The 15,470-nt window shown below is 41.8% G+C and overlaps 28 non-coding genes across 28 annotated transcripts; all 28 read right to left on the reverse strand.

Annotated features, from left to right (window-relative positions):
- Positions 1–50: 50 nt before the first annotated feature.
- On the reverse strand, positions 51–122 carry Trnae-uuc (transfer RNA glutamic acid (anticodon UUC)). Its single transcript has one exon. It is a non-coding gene; the product is annotated as a tRNA-Glu (tRNA).
- Positions 123–365: 243 nt separating this feature from the next.
- Positions 366–439, reverse strand: Trnan-guu (transfer RNA asparagine (anticodon GUU)). The gene has a single exon. It is a non-coding gene; the product is annotated as a tRNA-Asn (tRNA).
- A 1,219-nt stretch (positions 440–1,658) lies between these two features.
- On the reverse strand, positions 1,659–1,730 carry Trnae-uuc (transfer RNA glutamic acid (anticodon UUC)). The gene has a single exon. It is a non-coding gene; the product is annotated as a tRNA-Glu (tRNA).
- A 723-nt stretch (positions 1,731–2,453) lies between these two features.
- Positions 2,454–2,525, reverse strand: Trnae-uuc (transfer RNA glutamic acid (anticodon UUC)). Its single transcript has one exon. It is a non-coding gene; the product is annotated as a tRNA-Glu (tRNA).
- A 243-nt stretch (positions 2,526–2,768) lies between these two features.
- On the reverse strand, positions 2,769–2,842 carry Trnan-guu (transfer RNA asparagine (anticodon GUU)). Its single transcript has one exon. It is a non-coding gene; the product is annotated as a tRNA-Asn (tRNA).
- Positions 2,843–3,259: 417 nt separating this feature from the next.
- Trnae-uuc (transfer RNA glutamic acid (anticodon UUC)) lies at positions 3,260–3,331 on the reverse strand. The gene has a single exon. It is a non-coding gene; the product is annotated as a tRNA-Glu (tRNA).
- Positions 3,332–3,574: 243 nt separating this feature from the next.
- Trnan-guu (transfer RNA asparagine (anticodon GUU)) lies at positions 3,575–3,648 on the reverse strand. The gene has a single exon. It is a non-coding gene; the product is annotated as a tRNA-Asn (tRNA).
- Positions 3,649–4,065: 417 nt separating this feature from the next.
- Trnae-uuc (transfer RNA glutamic acid (anticodon UUC)) lies at positions 4,066–4,137 on the reverse strand. The gene has a single exon. It is a non-coding gene; the product is annotated as a tRNA-Glu (tRNA).
- A 723-nt stretch (positions 4,138–4,860) lies between these two features.
- On the reverse strand, positions 4,861–4,932 carry Trnae-uuc (transfer RNA glutamic acid (anticodon UUC)). The gene has a single exon. It is a non-coding gene; the product is annotated as a tRNA-Glu (tRNA).
- A 243-nt stretch (positions 4,933–5,175) lies between these two features.
- On the reverse strand, positions 5,176–5,249 carry Trnan-guu (transfer RNA asparagine (anticodon GUU)). The gene has a single exon. It is a non-coding gene; the product is annotated as a tRNA-Asn (tRNA).
- A 417-nt stretch (positions 5,250–5,666) lies between these two features.
- Positions 5,667–5,738, reverse strand: Trnae-uuc (transfer RNA glutamic acid (anticodon UUC)). The gene has a single exon. It is a non-coding gene; the product is annotated as a tRNA-Glu (tRNA).
- Positions 5,739–5,980: 242 nt separating this feature from the next.
- Positions 5,981–6,054, reverse strand: Trnan-guu (transfer RNA asparagine (anticodon GUU)). The gene has a single exon. It is a non-coding gene; the product is annotated as a tRNA-Asn (tRNA).
- A 417-nt stretch (positions 6,055–6,471) lies between these two features.
- On the reverse strand, positions 6,472–6,543 carry Trnae-uuc (transfer RNA glutamic acid (anticodon UUC)). Its single transcript has one exon. It is a non-coding gene; the product is annotated as a tRNA-Glu (tRNA).
- Positions 6,544–7,266: 723 nt separating this feature from the next.
- Trnae-uuc (transfer RNA glutamic acid (anticodon UUC)) lies at positions 7,267–7,338 on the reverse strand. The gene has a single exon. It is a non-coding gene; the product is annotated as a tRNA-Glu (tRNA).
- Positions 7,339–8,061: 723 nt separating this feature from the next.
- Positions 8,062–8,133, reverse strand: Trnae-uuc (transfer RNA glutamic acid (anticodon UUC)). Its single transcript has one exon. It is a non-coding gene; the product is annotated as a tRNA-Glu (tRNA).
- A 243-nt stretch (positions 8,134–8,376) lies between these two features.
- Trnan-guu (transfer RNA asparagine (anticodon GUU)) lies at positions 8,377–8,450 on the reverse strand. Its single transcript has one exon. It is a non-coding gene; the product is annotated as a tRNA-Asn (tRNA).
- A 417-nt stretch (positions 8,451–8,867) lies between these two features.
- Trnae-uuc (transfer RNA glutamic acid (anticodon UUC)) lies at positions 8,868–8,939 on the reverse strand. Its single transcript has one exon. It is a non-coding gene; the product is annotated as a tRNA-Glu (tRNA).
- Positions 8,940–9,673: 734 nt separating this feature from the next.
- Positions 9,674–9,745, reverse strand: Trnae-uuc (transfer RNA glutamic acid (anticodon UUC)). The gene has a single exon. It is a non-coding gene; the product is annotated as a tRNA-Glu (tRNA).
- Positions 9,746–10,468: 723 nt separating this feature from the next.
- On the reverse strand, positions 10,469–10,540 carry Trnae-uuc (transfer RNA glutamic acid (anticodon UUC)). The gene has a single exon. It is a non-coding gene; the product is annotated as a tRNA-Glu (tRNA).
- Positions 10,541–10,783: 243 nt separating this feature from the next.
- Positions 10,784–10,857, reverse strand: Trnan-guu (transfer RNA asparagine (anticodon GUU)). Its single transcript has one exon. It is a non-coding gene; the product is annotated as a tRNA-Asn (tRNA).
- A 417-nt stretch (positions 10,858–11,274) lies between these two features.
- On the reverse strand, positions 11,275–11,346 carry Trnae-uuc (transfer RNA glutamic acid (anticodon UUC)). The gene has a single exon. It is a non-coding gene; the product is annotated as a tRNA-Glu (tRNA).
- A 723-nt stretch (positions 11,347–12,069) lies between these two features.
- Trnae-uuc (transfer RNA glutamic acid (anticodon UUC)) lies at positions 12,070–12,141 on the reverse strand. The gene has a single exon. It is a non-coding gene; the product is annotated as a tRNA-Glu (tRNA).
- A 243-nt stretch (positions 12,142–12,384) lies between these two features.
- Positions 12,385–12,458, reverse strand: Trnan-guu (transfer RNA asparagine (anticodon GUU)). Its single transcript has one exon. It is a non-coding gene; the product is annotated as a tRNA-Asn (tRNA).
- A 417-nt stretch (positions 12,459–12,875) lies between these two features.
- Positions 12,876–12,947, reverse strand: Trnae-uuc (transfer RNA glutamic acid (anticodon UUC)). The gene has a single exon. It is a non-coding gene; the product is annotated as a tRNA-Glu (tRNA).
- Positions 12,948–13,681: 734 nt separating this feature from the next.
- Positions 13,682–13,753, reverse strand: Trnae-uuc (transfer RNA glutamic acid (anticodon UUC)). The gene has a single exon. It is a non-coding gene; the product is annotated as a tRNA-Glu (tRNA).
- Positions 13,754–13,996: 243 nt separating this feature from the next.
- Positions 13,997–14,070, reverse strand: Trnan-guu (transfer RNA asparagine (anticodon GUU)). Its single transcript has one exon. It is a non-coding gene; the product is annotated as a tRNA-Asn (tRNA).
- A 417-nt stretch (positions 14,071–14,487) lies between these two features.
- Positions 14,488–14,559, reverse strand: Trnae-uuc (transfer RNA glutamic acid (anticodon UUC)). The gene has a single exon. It is a non-coding gene; the product is annotated as a tRNA-Glu (tRNA).
- A 723-nt stretch (positions 14,560–15,282) lies between these two features.
- Positions 15,283–15,354, reverse strand: Trnae-uuc (transfer RNA glutamic acid (anticodon UUC)). The gene has a single exon. It is a non-coding gene; the product is annotated as a tRNA-Glu (tRNA).
- Between the last annotated feature and the right edge of the window lie 116 nt (positions 15,355–15,470).

The raw sequence follows: 15,470 nt of genomic DNA on the forward strand, positions 1-15,470 counted from the left end.
ATACTTCTTGAAATTGAACTCAATTTCTTGTCAGATGGTAAAAGAATTTGTTCCAATGCCGGGAATCGAACCCGGGCCGCCTGGGTGAAAGCCAGGAATCCTAACCACTAGACCACATTGGAAGCTGATATTTTACAGGCAATGTTGAAGGACTGAATGCTGGCTGTGTTCCTGCCGTCTTTGTGCATTGAGTTCTTGTGCATGAGAATGACGACCTGACATTAATGAATACATGTATATCAAGTGTGTTAGAGACTTGTTTAAACTGATATATCGTATTGTAGCATGTATTTGCGTCAACTACAAACATCTGTAAAATCCAAAAGAGCGAAATATCAAGTACTGATGTTTACAAAAAGCAAGTGCGTCCCTGGGTGGGCTTGAACCACCAACCTTTCGGTTAACAGCCGAACGCGCTAACCGATTGCGCCACAGAGACGGAACTGACGAGATGGGGCTCACTTTAAGATGTGACTGATGTGGTGGAAGTTATGTGCCCTTGCCGAGGGAAACGTCTGGTGGTGTGTTTCAACAACTGTTGTGTAAGGGGTGGGATAGTCTTGCGCAATGACACATTGGCTTACCTGATGTATTTATTGGAAGATGTGGACACTGGGATGTACATGAAGATAAATCTAGGACTTTAGATGCATGTATTTTACTTCTGACTGTACGCATGACATATGTATACTTCTTGATGTGAACTCACTTTCTTGTGAGATGAATTAATTGTTCCAAAGCCAGGAATTTGTTCCTATGACGTAAACTGCATGCCTTTTACTTTTGACTTTGCACGTGACTAATATATACTTCTTGAAATTGAACTCAATTTCTTGTCAGATGGTAAAAGAATTTGTTCCAATGCCGGGAATCGAACCCGGGCCGCCTGGGTGAAAGGAATCCCAACCACTAGACCACATTGGAAGCTGATATTTTACAGGCAATGTTGAAGGACTGAATGCTGGCTGTATTCCTGCCGTCTTTGTGCACAGAGTTCTTGTGCATGAGAATGACGACCTGACATTAATGAATACATGTATATCAAGTGTGTTAGAGACTTGTTTAAACTGATATATCGTATTGTAGCATGTATTTGCGTCAACTACAAACATCTGTAAAATCCAAAAGAGCGAAATATCAAGTACTGATGTTTACAAAAAGCAAGTGCGTCCCTGGGTGGGCTTGAACCACCAACCTTTCGGTTAACAGCCGAACGCGTTAACCGATTGCGCCACAGAGACGGAACTGACGAGATGGGGCTCACTTTAAGATGTGACTGATGTGGTGGAAGTTATGTGCCCTTGCCGAGGGAAACGTCTGGTGGTGTGTTTCAACAACTGTTGTGTAAGGGGTGGGATAGTCTTGCGCAATGACACATTGGCTTACCTGATGTATTTATTGGAAGATGTGGACACTGGGATGTACATGAAGATAAATCTAGGACTTTAGATGCATGTATTTTACTTCTGACTGTACGCATGACATATGTATACTTCTTGATGTGAACTCACTTTCTTGTGAGATGAATTAATTGTTCCAAAGCCAGGAATTTATTCCTATGACGTAAACTGCATGCCTTTTACTTTTGACTTTGCACGTGACTAATATATACTTCTTGAAATTGAACTCAATTTCTTGTCAGATGGTAAAAGAATTTGTTCCAATGCCGGGAATCGAACCCGGGCCGCCTGGGTGAAAGCCAGGAATCCTAACCACTAGACCACATTGGAAGCTGATATTTTACAGGCAATGTTGAAGGACTGAATGCTGGCTGTATTCCTGCCGTCTTTGTGCACAGAGTTCTTGTGCATGAGAATGACGACCTGACATTAATGAATACATGTATATCAAGTGTGTTAGAGACTTGTTTAAACTGATATATCGTATTGTAGCATGTATTTGCGTCAACTACAAACATCTGTAAAATCCAAAAGAGCGAAATATCAAGTACTGATGTTTACAAAAAGCAAGTGCGTCCCTGGGTGGGCTTGAACCACCAACCTTTCGGTTAACAGCCGAACGCGCTAACCGATTGCGCCACAGAGTCGGAACTGACGAGATGGGGCTCACTTTAAGATGTGACTGATGTGGTGGAAGCTATGTGCCCTTGCTCTCGTGGTGTGTTTCAACAACTGTTGTGTAAAGGGTGGGATGGTCTTGCACAATGACACATTGGCTTACCTGATGTATTTATTGGAAGATGTGGACACTGGGATGTACATGAAGATAAATCTAGGACTTTAGATGCATGTATTTTACTTCTGACTGTACGCATGACATATGTATACTTCTTGATGTGAACTCACTTTCTTGTGAGATGAATTAATTGTTCCAAAGCCAGGAATTTATTCCTATGACGTAAAATGCATGCCTTTTACTTTTGACTTTGCACGTGACTAATATATACTTCTTGAAATTGAACTCAATTTCTTGTCAGATGGTAAAAGAATTTGTTCCAATGCCGGGAATCGAACCCGGGCCGCCTGGGTGAAAGCCAGGAATCCTAACCACTAGACCACATTGGAAGCTGATATTTTACAGGCAATGTTGAAGGACTGAATGCTGGCTGTATTCCTGCCGTCTTTGTGCACAGAGTTCTAGTGCAAGAGAATGACGACCTGACATTAATGAATACATATATATCAAGTGTGTTAGAGACTTGTTTAAACTGATATATCGTATTGTAGCATGTATTTGCGTCAACTACAAACATCTGTAAAATCCAAAAGAGCGAAATATCAAGTACTGATGTTTACAAAAAGCAAGTGCGTCCCTGGGTGGGCTTGAACCACCAACCTTTCGGTTAACAGCCGAACGCGCTAACCGATTGCGCCACAGAGACGGAACTGACGAGAAGGGGCTCACTTTAAGATGTGACTGATGTGGTGGAAGTTATGTGCCCTTGCCGAGGGAAACGTCTGGTGGTGTGTTTCAACAACTGTTGTGTAAGGGGTGGGATAGTCTTGCGCAATGACACATTGGCTTACCTGATGTATTTATTGGAAGATGTGGACACTGGGATGTACATGAAGATAAATCTAGGACTTTAGATGCATGTATTTTACTTCTGACTGTACGCATGACATATGTATACTTCTTGATGTGAACTCACTTTCTTGTGAGATGAATTAATTGTTCCAAAGCCAGGAATTTGTTCCTATGACGTAAACTGCATGCCTTTTACTTTTGACTTTGCACGTGACTAATATATACTTCTGGAAATTGAACTCAATTTCTTGTCAGATGGTAAAAGAATTTGTTCCAATGCCGGGAATCGAACCCGGGCCGCCTGGGTGAAAGCCAGGAATCCTAACCACTAGACCACATTGGAAGCTGATATTTTACAGGCAATGTTGAAGGACTGAATGCTGGCTGTTTTCATGCCGTCTTTGTGCATTGAGTTCTTGTGCATGAGAATGACGACCTGACATTAATGAATACATGTATATCAAGTGTGTTAGAGACTTGTTTAAACTGATATATCGTATTGTAGCATGTATTTGCGTCAACTACAAACATCTGTAAAATCCAAAAGAGCGAAATATCAAGTACTGATGTTTACAAAAAGCAAGTGCGTCCCTGGGTGGGCTTGAACCACCAACCTTTCGGTTAACAGCCGAACGCGCTAACCGATTGCGCCACAGAGACGGAACTGACGAGAAGGGGCTCACTTTAAGATGTGACTGATGTGGTGGAAGTTATGTGCCCTTGCCGAGGGAAACGTCTGGTGGTGTGTTTCAACAACTGTTGTGTAAGGGGTGGGATAGTCTTGCGCAATGACACATTGGCTTACCTGATGTATTTATTGGAAGATGTGGACACTGGGATGTACATGAAGATAAATCTAGGACTTTAGATGCATGTATTTTACTTCTGACTGTACGCATGACATATGTATACTTCTTGATGTGAACTCACTTTCTTGTGAGATGAATTAATTGTTCCAAAGCCAGGAATTTGTTCCTATGACGTAAACTGCATGCCTTTTACTTTTGACTTTGCACGTGACTAATATATACTTCTTGAAATTGAACTCAATTTCTTGTCAGATGGTAAAAGAATTTGTTCCAATGCCGGGAATCGAACCCGGGCCGCCTGGGTGAAAGCCAGGAATCCTAACCACTAGACCACATTGGAAGCTGATATTTTACAGGCAATGTTGAAGGACTGAATGCTGGCTGTTTTCATGCCGTCTTTGTGCATTGCGTTCTTGTGCATGAGAATGACGACCTGACATTAATGAATACATGTATATCAAGTGTGTTAGAGACTTGTTTAAACTGATATATCGTATTGTAGCATGTATTTGCGTCAACTACAAACATCTGTAAAATCCAAAAGAGCGAAATATCAAGTACTGATGTTTACAAAAAGCAAGTGCGTCCCTGGGTGGGCTTGAACCACCAACCTTTCGGTTAACAGCCGAACGCGCTAACCGATTGCGCCACAGAGTCGGAACTGACGAGATGGGGCTCACTTTAAGATGTGACTGATGTGGTGGAAGCTATGTGCCCTTGCTCTCGTGGTGTGTTTCAACAACTGTTGTGTAAAGGGTGGGATGGTCTTGCACAATGACACATTGGCTTACCTGATGTATTTATTGGAAGATGTGGACACTGGGATGTACATGAAGATAAATCTAGGACTTTAGATGCATGTATTTTACTTCTGACTGTACGCATGACATATGTATACTTCTTGATGTGAACTCACTTTCTTGTGAGATGAATTAATTGTTCCAAAGCCAGGAATTTATTCCTATGACGTAAAATGCATGCCTTTTACTTTTGACTTTGCACGTGACTAATATATACTTCTTGAAATTGAACTCAATTTCTTGTCAGATGGTAAAAGAATTTGTTCCAATGCCGGGAATCGAACCCGGGCCGCCTGGGTGAAAGCCAGGAATCCTAACCACTAGACCACATTGGAAGCTGATATTTTACAGGCAATGTTGAAGGACTGAATGCTGGCTGTATTCCTGCCGTCTTTGTGCACAGAGTTCTTGTGCATGAGAATGACGATCTGACATTAATGAATACATGTATATCAAGTGTGTTAGAGACTTGTTTAAACTGATATATCGTATTGTAGCATGTATTTGCGTCAACTACAAACATCTGTAAAATCCAAAAGAGCGAAATATCAAGTACTGATGTTTACAAAAAGCAAGTGCGTCCCTGGGTGGGCTTGAACCACCAACCTTTCGGTTAACAGCCGAACGCGCTAACCGATTGCGCCACAGAGACGGAACTGACGAGATGGGGCTCACTTTAAGATGTGACTGATGTGGTGGAAGTTATGTGCCCTTGCCGAGGGAAACGTCTGGTGGTGTGTTTCAACAACTGTTGTGTAAGGGGTGGGATAGTCTTGCGCAATGACACATTGGCTTACCTGATGTATTTATTGGAAGATGTGGACACTGGGATGTACATGAAGATAAATCTAGAACTTTAGATGCATGTATTTTACTTCTGACTGTACGCATGACATATGTATACTTCGTGATGTGAACTCACTTTCTTGTGAGATGAATTAATTGTTTCAAAGCCAGGAATTTGTTCCAATGACGTAAACTGCATGCCTTTTACTTTTGACTTTGCACGTGACTAATATATACTTCTTGAAATTGAACTCAGTTTCTTGTCAGATGGTAAAAGAATTTGTTCCAATGCCGGGAATCGAACCCGGGCCGCCTGGGTGAAAGCCAGGAATCCTAACCACTAGACCACATTGGAAGCTGATATTTTACAGGCAATGTTAAAGGACTGAATGCTGGCTGTATTCCTGCCGTCTTTGTGCACAGAGTTCTAGTGCATGAGAATGACGACCTGACATTAATGAATACATATATATCAAGTGTGTTAGAGACTTGTTTAAACTGATATATCGTATTGTAGCATGTATTGCGTCAACTACAAACATCTGTAAAATCCAAAAGAGCGAAATATCAAGTACTGATGTTTACAAAAAGCAAGTGCGTCCCTGGGTGGGCTTGAACCACCAACCTTTCGGTTAACAGCCGAACGCGCTAACCGATTGCGCCACAGAGACGGAACTGACGAGAAGGGGCTCACTTTAAGATGTGACTGATGTGGTGGAAGTTATGTGCCCTTGCCGAGGGAAACGTCTGGTGGTGTGTTTCAACAACTGTTGTGTAAGGGGTGGGATAGTCTTGCGCAATGACACATTGGCTTACCTGATGTATTTATTGGAAGATGTGGACACTGGGATGTACATGAAGATAAATCTAGGACTTTAGATGCATGTATTTTACTTCTGACTGTACGCATGACATATGTATACTTCTTGATGTGAACTCACTTTCTTGTGAGATGAATTAATTGTTCCAAAGCCAGGAATTTATTCCTATGACGTAATATGCATGCCTTTTACTTTTGACTTTGCACGTGACTAATATATACTTCTTGAAATTGAACTCAATTTCTTGTCAGATGGTAAAAGAATTTGTTCCAATGCCGGGAATCGAACCCGGGCCGCCTGGGTGAAAGCCAGGAATCCTAACCACTAGACCACATTGGAAGCTGATATTTTACAGGCAATGTTGAAGGACTGAATGCTGGCTGTATTCCTGCCGTCTTTGTGCACAGAGTTCTTGTGCAAGAGAATGACGACCTGACATTAATGAATACATGTATATCAAGTGTGTTAGAGACTTGTTTAAACTGATATATCGTATTGTAGCATGTATTTGCGTCAACTACAAACATCTGTAAAATCCAAAAGAGCGAAATATCAAGTACTGATGTTTACAAAAAGCAAGTGCGTCCCTGGGTGGGCTTGAACCACCAACCTTTCGGTTAACAGCCGAACGCGCTAACCGATTGCGCCACAGAGTCGGAACTGACGAGATGGGGCTCACTTTAAGATGTGACTGATGTGGTGGAAGCTATGTGCCCTTGCTCTCGTGGTGTGTTTCAACAACTGTTGTGTAAGGGGTGGGATGGTCTTGCACAATGACACATTGGCTTACCTGATGTATTTATTGGAAGATGTGGACACTGGGATGTACATGAAGATAAATCTAGGACTTTAGATGCATGTATTTTACTTCTGACTGTACGCATGACATATGTATACTTCTTGATGTGAACTCACTTTCTTGTGAGATGAATTAATTGTTCCAAAGCCAGGAATTTATTCCTATGACGCAAAATGCATGCCTTTTACTTTTGACTTTGCACGTGACTAATATATACTTCTTGAAATTGAACTCAATTTCTTGTCAGATGGTAAAAGAATTTGTTCCAATGCCGGGAATCGAACCCGGGCCGCCTGGGTGAAAGCCAGGAATCCTAACCACTAGACCACATTGGAAGCTGATATTTTACAGGCAATGTTGAAGGACTGAATGCTGGCTGTATTCCTGCCGTCTTTGTGCACAGAGTTCTTGTGCATGAGAATGACGACCTGACATTAATGAATACATGTATATCAAGTGTGTTAGAGACTTGTTTAAACTGATATATCGTATTGTAGCATGTATTTGCGTCAACTACAAACATCTGTAAAATCCAAAAGAGCGAAATATCAAGTACTGATGTTTACAAAAAGCAAGTGCGTCCCTGGGTGGGCTTGAACCACCAACCTTTCGGTTAACAGCCGAACGCGCTAACCGATTGCGCCTCAGAGTCGGAACTGACGAGATGGGGCTCACTTTAAGATGTGACTGATGTGGTGGAAGCTATGTGCCCTTGCTCTCGTGGTGTGTTTCAACAACTGTTGTGTAAGGGGTGGGATGGTCTTGCACAATGACACATTGGCTTACCTGATGTATTTATTGGAAGATGTGGACACTGGGATGTACATGAAGATAAATCTAGGACTTTAGATGCATGTATTTTACTTCTGACTGTACGCATGACATATGTATACTTCTTGATGTGAACTCACTTTCTTGTGAGATGAATTAATTGTTCCAAAGCCAGGAATTTATTCCTATGACGTAAAATGCATGCCTTTTACTTTTGACTTTGCACGTGACTAATATATACTTCTTGAAATTGAACTCAATTTCTTGTCAGATGGTAAAAGAATTTGTTCCAATGCCGGGAATCGAACCCGGGCCGCCTGGGTGAAAGCCAGGAATCCTAACCACTAGACCACATTGGAAGCTGATATTTTACAGGCAATGTTGAAGGACTGAATGCTGGCTGTATTCCTGCCGTCTTTGTGCACAGAGTTCTTGTGCATGAGAATGACGACCTGACATTAATGAATACATGTATATCAAGTGTGTTAGAGACTTGTTTAAACTGATATATCGTATTGTAGCATGTATTTGCGTCAACTACAAACATCTGTAAAATCCAAAAGAGCGAAATATCAAGTACTGATGTTTACAAAAAGCAAGTGCGTCCCTGGGTGGGCTTGAACCACCAACCTTTCGGTTAACAGCCGAACGCGCTAACCGATTGCGCCACAGAGACGGAACTGACGAGAAGGGGCTCACTTTAAGATGTGACTGATGTGGTGGAAGTTATGTGCCCTTGCCGAGGGAAACGTCTGGTGGTGTGTTTCAACAACTGTTGTGTAAGGGGTGGGATAGTCTTGCGCAATGACACATTGGCTTACCTGATGTATTTATTGGAAGATGTGGACACTGGGATGTACATGAAGATAAATCTAGGACTTTAGATGCATGTATTTTACTTCTGACTGTACGCATGACATATGTATACTTCTTGATGTGAACTCACTTTCTTGTGAGATGAATTAATTGTTCCAAAGCCAGGAATTTATTCCTATGACGTAATATGCATGCCTTTTACTTTTGACTTTGCACGTGACTAATATATACTTCTTGAAATTGAACTCAATTTCTTGTCAGATGGTAAAAAAATTTGTTCCAATGCCGGGAATCGAACCCGGGCCGCCTGGGTGAAAGCCAGGAATCCTAACCACTAGACCACATTGGAAGCTGATATTTTACAGGCAATGTTGAAGGACTGAATGCTGGCTGTATTCCTGCCGTCTTTGTGCACAGAGTTCTTGTGCATGAGAATGACGACCTGACATCAATGAATACATGTATATCAAGTGTGTTAGAGACTTGTTTAAACTGATATATCGTATTGTAGCATGTATTTGCGTCAACTACAAACATCTGTAAAATCCAAAAGAGCGAAATATCAAGTACTGATGTTTACAAAAAGCAAGTGCGTCCCTGGGTGGGCTTGAACCACCAACCTTTCGGTTAACAGCCGAACGCGTTAACCGATTGCGCCACAGAGACGGAACTGACGAGATGGGGCTCACTTTAAGATGTGACTGATGTGGTGGAAGTTATGTGCCCTTGCCGAGGGAAACGTCTGGTGGTGTGTTTCAACAACTGTTGTGTAAGGGGTGGGATAGTCTTGCGCAATGACACATTGGCTTACCTGATGTATTTATTGGAAGATGTGGACACTGGGATGTACATGAAGATAAATCTAGGACTTTAGATGCATGTATTTTACTTCTGACTGTACGCATGACATATGTATACTTCTTGATGTGAACTCACTTTCTTGTGAGATGAATTAATTGTTCCAAAGCCAGGAATTTATTCCTATGACGTAATATGCATGCCTTTTACTTTTGACTTTGCACGTGACTAATATATACTTCTTGAAATTGAACTCAATTTCTTGTCAGATGGTAAAAGAATTTGTTCCAATGCCGGGAATCGAACCCGGGCCGCCTGGGTGAAAGCCAGGAATCCTAACCACTAGACCACATTGGAAGCTGATATTTTACAGGCAATGTTGAAGGACTGAATGCTGGCTGTATTCCTGCCGTCTTTGTGCACAGAGTTCTTGTGCATGAGAATGACGATCTGACATTAATGAATACATGTATATCAAGTGTGTTAGAGACTTGTTTAAACTGATATATCGTATTGTAGCATGTATTTGCGTCAACTACAAACATCTGTAAAATCCAAAAGAGCGAAATATCAAGTACTGATGTTTACAAAAAGCAAGTGCGTCCCTGGGTGGGCTTGAACCACCAACCTTTCGGTTAACAGCCGAACGCGCTAACCGATTGCGCCTCAGAGTCGGAACTGACGAGATGGGGCTCACTTTAAGATGTGACTGATGTGGTGGAAGCTATGTGCCCTTGCTCTCGTGGTGTGTTTCAACAACTGTTGTGTAAGGGGTGGGATGGTCTTGCACAATGACACATTGGCTTACCTGATGTATTTATTGGAAGATGTGGACACTGGGATGTACATGAAGATAAATCTAGGACTTTAGATGCATGTATTTTACTTCTGACTGTACGCATGACATATGTATACTTCTTGATGTGAACTCACTTTCTTGTGAGATGAATTAATTGTTCCAAAGCCAGGAATTTATTCCTATGACGTAAAATGCATGCCTTTTACTTTTGACTTTGCACGTGACTAATATATACTTCTTGAAATTGAACTCAATTTCTTGTCAGATGGTAAAAGAATTTGTTCCAATGCCGGGAATCGAACCCGGGCCGCCTGGGTGAAAGCCAGGAATCCTAACCACTAGACCACATTGGAAGCTGATATTTTACAGGCAATGTTGAAGGACTGAATGCCGGCTGTATTCCTGCCGTCTTTGTGCACAGAGTTCTTGTGCATGAGAATGACGACCTGACATTAATGAATACATGTATATCAAGTGTGTTAGAGACTTGTTTAAACTGATATATCGTATTGTAGCATGTATTTGCGTCAACTACAAACATCTGTAAAATCCAAAAGAGCGAAATATCAAGTACTGATGTTTACAAAAAGCAAGTGCGTCCCTGGGTGGGCTTGAACCACCAACCTTTCGGTTAACAGCCGAACGCGCTAACCGATTGCGCCACAGAGACGGAACTGACGAGAAGGGGCTCACTTTAAGATGTGACTGATGTGGTGGAAGTTATGTGCCCTTGCCGAGGGAAACGTCTGGTGGTGTGTTTCAACAACTGTTGTGTAAGGGGTGGGATAGTCTTGCGCAATGACACATTGGCTTACCTGATGTATTTATTGGAAGATGTGGACACTGGGATGTACATGAAGATAAATCTAGGACTTTAGATGCATGTATTTTACTTCTGACTGTACGCATGACATATGTATACTTCTTGATGTGAACTCACTTTCTTGTGAGATGAATTAATTGTTCCAAAGCCAGGAATTTGTTCCTATGACGTAATATGCATGCCTTTTACTTTTGACTTTGCACGTGACTAATATATACTTCTTGAAATTGAACTCAATTTCTTGTCAGATGGTAAAAGAATTTGTTCCAATGCCGGGAATCGAACCCGGGCCGCCTGGGTGAAAGCCAGGAATCCTAACCACTAGACCACATTGGAAGCTGATATTTTACAGGCAATGTTGAAGGACTGAATGCTGGCTGTATTCCTGCCGTCTTTGTGCACAGAGTTCTTGTGCATGAGAATGACGATCTGACATTAATGAATACATGTATATCAAGTGTGTTAGAGACTTGTTTAAACTGATATATCGTATTGTAGCATGTATTTGCGTCAACTACAAACATCTGTAAAATCCAAAAGAGCGAAATATCAAGTACTGATGTTTACAAAAAGCAAGTGCGTCCCTGGGTGGGCTTGAACCACCAACCTTTCGGTTAACAGCCGAACGCGCTAACCGATTGCGCCTCAGAGTCGGAACTGACGAGATGGGGCTCACTTTAAGATGTGACTGATGTGGTGGAAGCTATGTGCCCTTGCTCTCGTGGTGTGTTTCAACAACTGTTGTGTAAGGGGTGGGATGGTCTTGCACAATGACACATTGGCTTACCTGATGTATTTATTGGAAGATGTGGACACTGGGATGTACATGAAGATAAATCTAGGACTTTAGATGCATGTATTTTACTTCTGACTGTACGCATGACATATGTATACTTCTTGATGTGAACTCACTTTCTTGTGAGATGAATTAATTGTTCCAAAGCCAGGAATTTATTCCTATGACGTAAAATGCATGCCTTTTACTTTTGACTTTGCACGTGACTAATATATACTTCTTGAAATTGAACTCAATTTCTTGTCAGATGGTAAAAGAATTTGTTCCAATGCCGGGAATCGAACCCGGGCCGCCTGGGTGAAAGCCAGGAATCCTAACCACTAGACCACATTGGAAGCTGATATTTTACAGGCAATGTTGAAGGACTGAATGCTGGCTGTATTCCTGCCGTCTTTGTGCACAGAGTTCTTGTGCATGAGAATGACGACCTGACATTAATGAATACATGTATATCAAGTGTGTTAGAGACTTGTTTAAACTGATATATCGTATTGTAGCATGTATTTGCGTCAACTACAAACATCTGTAAAATCCAAAAGAGCGAAATATCAAGTACTGATGTTTACAAAAAGCAAGTGCGTCCCTGGGTGGGCTTGAACCACCAACCTTTCGGTTAACAGCCGAACGCGCTAACCGATTGCGCCACAGAGACGGAACTGACGAGAAGGGGCTCACTTTAAGATGTGACTGATGTGGTGGAAGTTATGTGCCCTTGCCGAGGGAAACGTCTGGTGGTGTGTTTCAACAACTGTTGTGTAAGGGGTGGGATAGTCTTGCGCAATGACACATTGGCTTACCTGATGTATTTATTGGAAGATGTGGACACTGGGATGTACATGAAGATAAATCTAGGACTTTAGATGCATGTATTTTACTTCTGACTGTACGCATGACATATGTATACTTCTTGATGTGAACTCACTTTCTTGTGAGATGAATTAATTGTTCCAAAGCCAGGAATTTATTCCTATGACGTAATATGCATGCCTTTTACTTTTGACTTTGCACGTGACTAATATATACTTCTTGAAATTGAACTCAATTTCTTGTCAGATGGTAAAAAAATTTGTTCCAATGCCGGGAATCGAACCCGGGCCGCCTGGGTGAAAGCCAGGAATCCTAACCACTAGACCACATTGGAAGCTGATATTTTACAGGCAATGTTGAAGGACTGAATGCTGGCTGTATTCCTGCCGTCTTTGTGCACAGAGTTCTTGTGCATGAGAATGACGACCTGACATCAATGAATACATGTATATCAAGTGTGTTAGAGACTTGTTTAAACTGATATATCGTATTGTAGCATGTATTTGCGTCAACTACAAACATCTGTAAAATCCAAAAGAGCGAAATATCAAGTACTGATGTTTACAAAAAGCAAGTGCGTCCCTGGGTGGGCTTGAACCACCAACCTTTCGGTTAACAGCCGAACGCGTTAACCGATTGCGCCACAGAGACGGAACTGACGAGATGGGGCTCACTTTAAGATGTGACTGATGTGGTGGAAGTTATGTGCCCTTGCCGAGGGAAACGTCTGGTGGTGTGTTTCAACAACTGTTGTGTAAGGGGTGGGATAGTCTTGCGCAATGACACATTGGCTTACCTGATGTATTTATTGGAAGATGTGGACACTGGGATGTACATGAAGATAAATCTAGGACTTTAGATGCATGTATTTTACTTCTGACTGTACGCATGACATATGTATACTTCTTGATGTGAACTCACTTTCTTGTGAGATGAATTAATTGTTCCAAAGCCAGGAATTTATTCCTATGACGTAATATGCATGCCTTTTACTTTTGACTTTGCACGTGACTAATATATACTTCTTGAAATTGAACTCAATTTCTTGTCAGATGGTAAAAGAATTTGTTCCAATGCCGGGAATCGAACCCGGGCCGCCTGGGTGAAAGCCAGGAATCCTAACCACTAGACCACATTGGAAGCTGATATTTTACAGGCAATGTTGAAGGACTGAATGCTGGCTGTATTCCTGCCGTCTTTGTGCACAGAGTTCTTGTGCATGAGAATGACGACCTGACATTAATGAATACATGTATATCAAGTGTGTTAGAGACTTGTTTAAACTGATATATCGTATTGTAGCATGTATTTGCGTCAACTACAAACATCTGTAAAATCCAAAAGAGCGAAATATCAAGTACTGATGTTTACAAAAAGCAAGTGCGTCCCTGGGTGGGCTTGAACCACCAACCTTTCGGTTAACAGCCGAACGCGCTAACCGATTGCGCCACAGAGACGGAACTGACGAGAAGGGGCTCACTTTAAGATGTGACTGATGTGGTGGAAGTTATGTGCCCTTGCCGAGGGAAACGTCTGGTGGTGTGTTTCAACAACTGTTGTGTAAGGGGTGGGATAGTCTTGCGCAATGACACATTGGCTTACCTGATGTATTTATTGGAAGATGTGGACACTGGGATGTACATGAAGATAAATCTAGGACTTTAGATGCATGTATTTTACTTCTGACTGTACGCATGACATATGTATACTTCTTGATGTGAACTCACTTTCTTGTGAGATGAATTAATTGTTCCAAAGCCAGGAATTTATTCCTATGACGTAATATGCATGCCTTTTACTTTTGACTTTGCACGTGACTAATATATACTTCTTGAAATTGAACTCAATTTCTTGTCAGATGGTAAAAAAATTTGTTCCAATGCCGGGAATCGAACCCGGGCCGCCTGGGTGAAAGCCAGGAATCCTAACCACTAGACCACATTGGAAGCTGATATTTTACAGGCAATGTTGAAGGACTGAATGCTGGCTGTATTCCTGCCGTCTTTGTGCACAGAGTTCTTGTGCATGAGAATGACGACCTGACATCAATGAATACATGTATATCAAGTGTGTTAGAGACTTGTTTAAACTGATATATCGTATTGTAGCATGTATTTGCGTCAACTACAAACATCTGTAAAATCCAAAAGAGCCAAATATCAAGTACTGATGTTTACAAAAAGCAAGTGCGTCCCTGGGTGGGCTTGAACCACCAACCTTTCGGTTAACAGCCGAACGCGCTAACCGATTGCGCCTCAGAGTCGGAACTGACGAGATGGGGCTCACTTTAAGATGTGACTGATGTGGTGGAAGCTATGTGCCCTTGCTCTCGTGGTGTGTTTCAACAACTGTTGTGTAAGGGGTGGGATGGTCTTGCACAATGACACATTGGCTTACCTGATGTATTTATTGGAAGATGTGGACACTGGGATGTACATGAAGATAAATCTAGGACTTTAGATGCATGTATTTTACTTCTGACTGTACGCATGACATATGTATACTTCTTGATGTGAACTCACTTTCTTGTGAGATGAATTAATTGTTCCAAAGCCAGGAATTTATTCCTATGACGTAAAATGCATGCCTTTTACTTTTGACTTTGCACGTGACTAATATATACTTCTTGAAATTGAACTCAATTTCTTGTCAGATGGTAAAAGAATTTGTTCCAATGCCGGGAATCGAACCCGGGCCGCCTGGGTGAAAGCCAGGAATCCTAACCACTAGACCACATTGGAAGCTGATATTTTACAGGCAATGTTGAAGGACTGAATGCTGGCTGTATTCCTGCCGTCTTTGTGCACAGAGTTCTTGTGCATGAGAATGACGACCTGACATTAATGAATACATGTAT

Source organism: Haliotis asinina, chromosome 3 (genome assembly GCF_037392515.1).
Source record: "Haliotis asinina isolate JCU_RB_2024 chromosome 3, JCU_Hal_asi_v2, whole genome shotgun sequence".
In the NCBI taxonomy this organism is placed as follows: Eukaryota; Metazoa; Mollusca; class Gastropoda; order Lepetellida; family Haliotidae; genus Haliotis; species Haliotis asinina.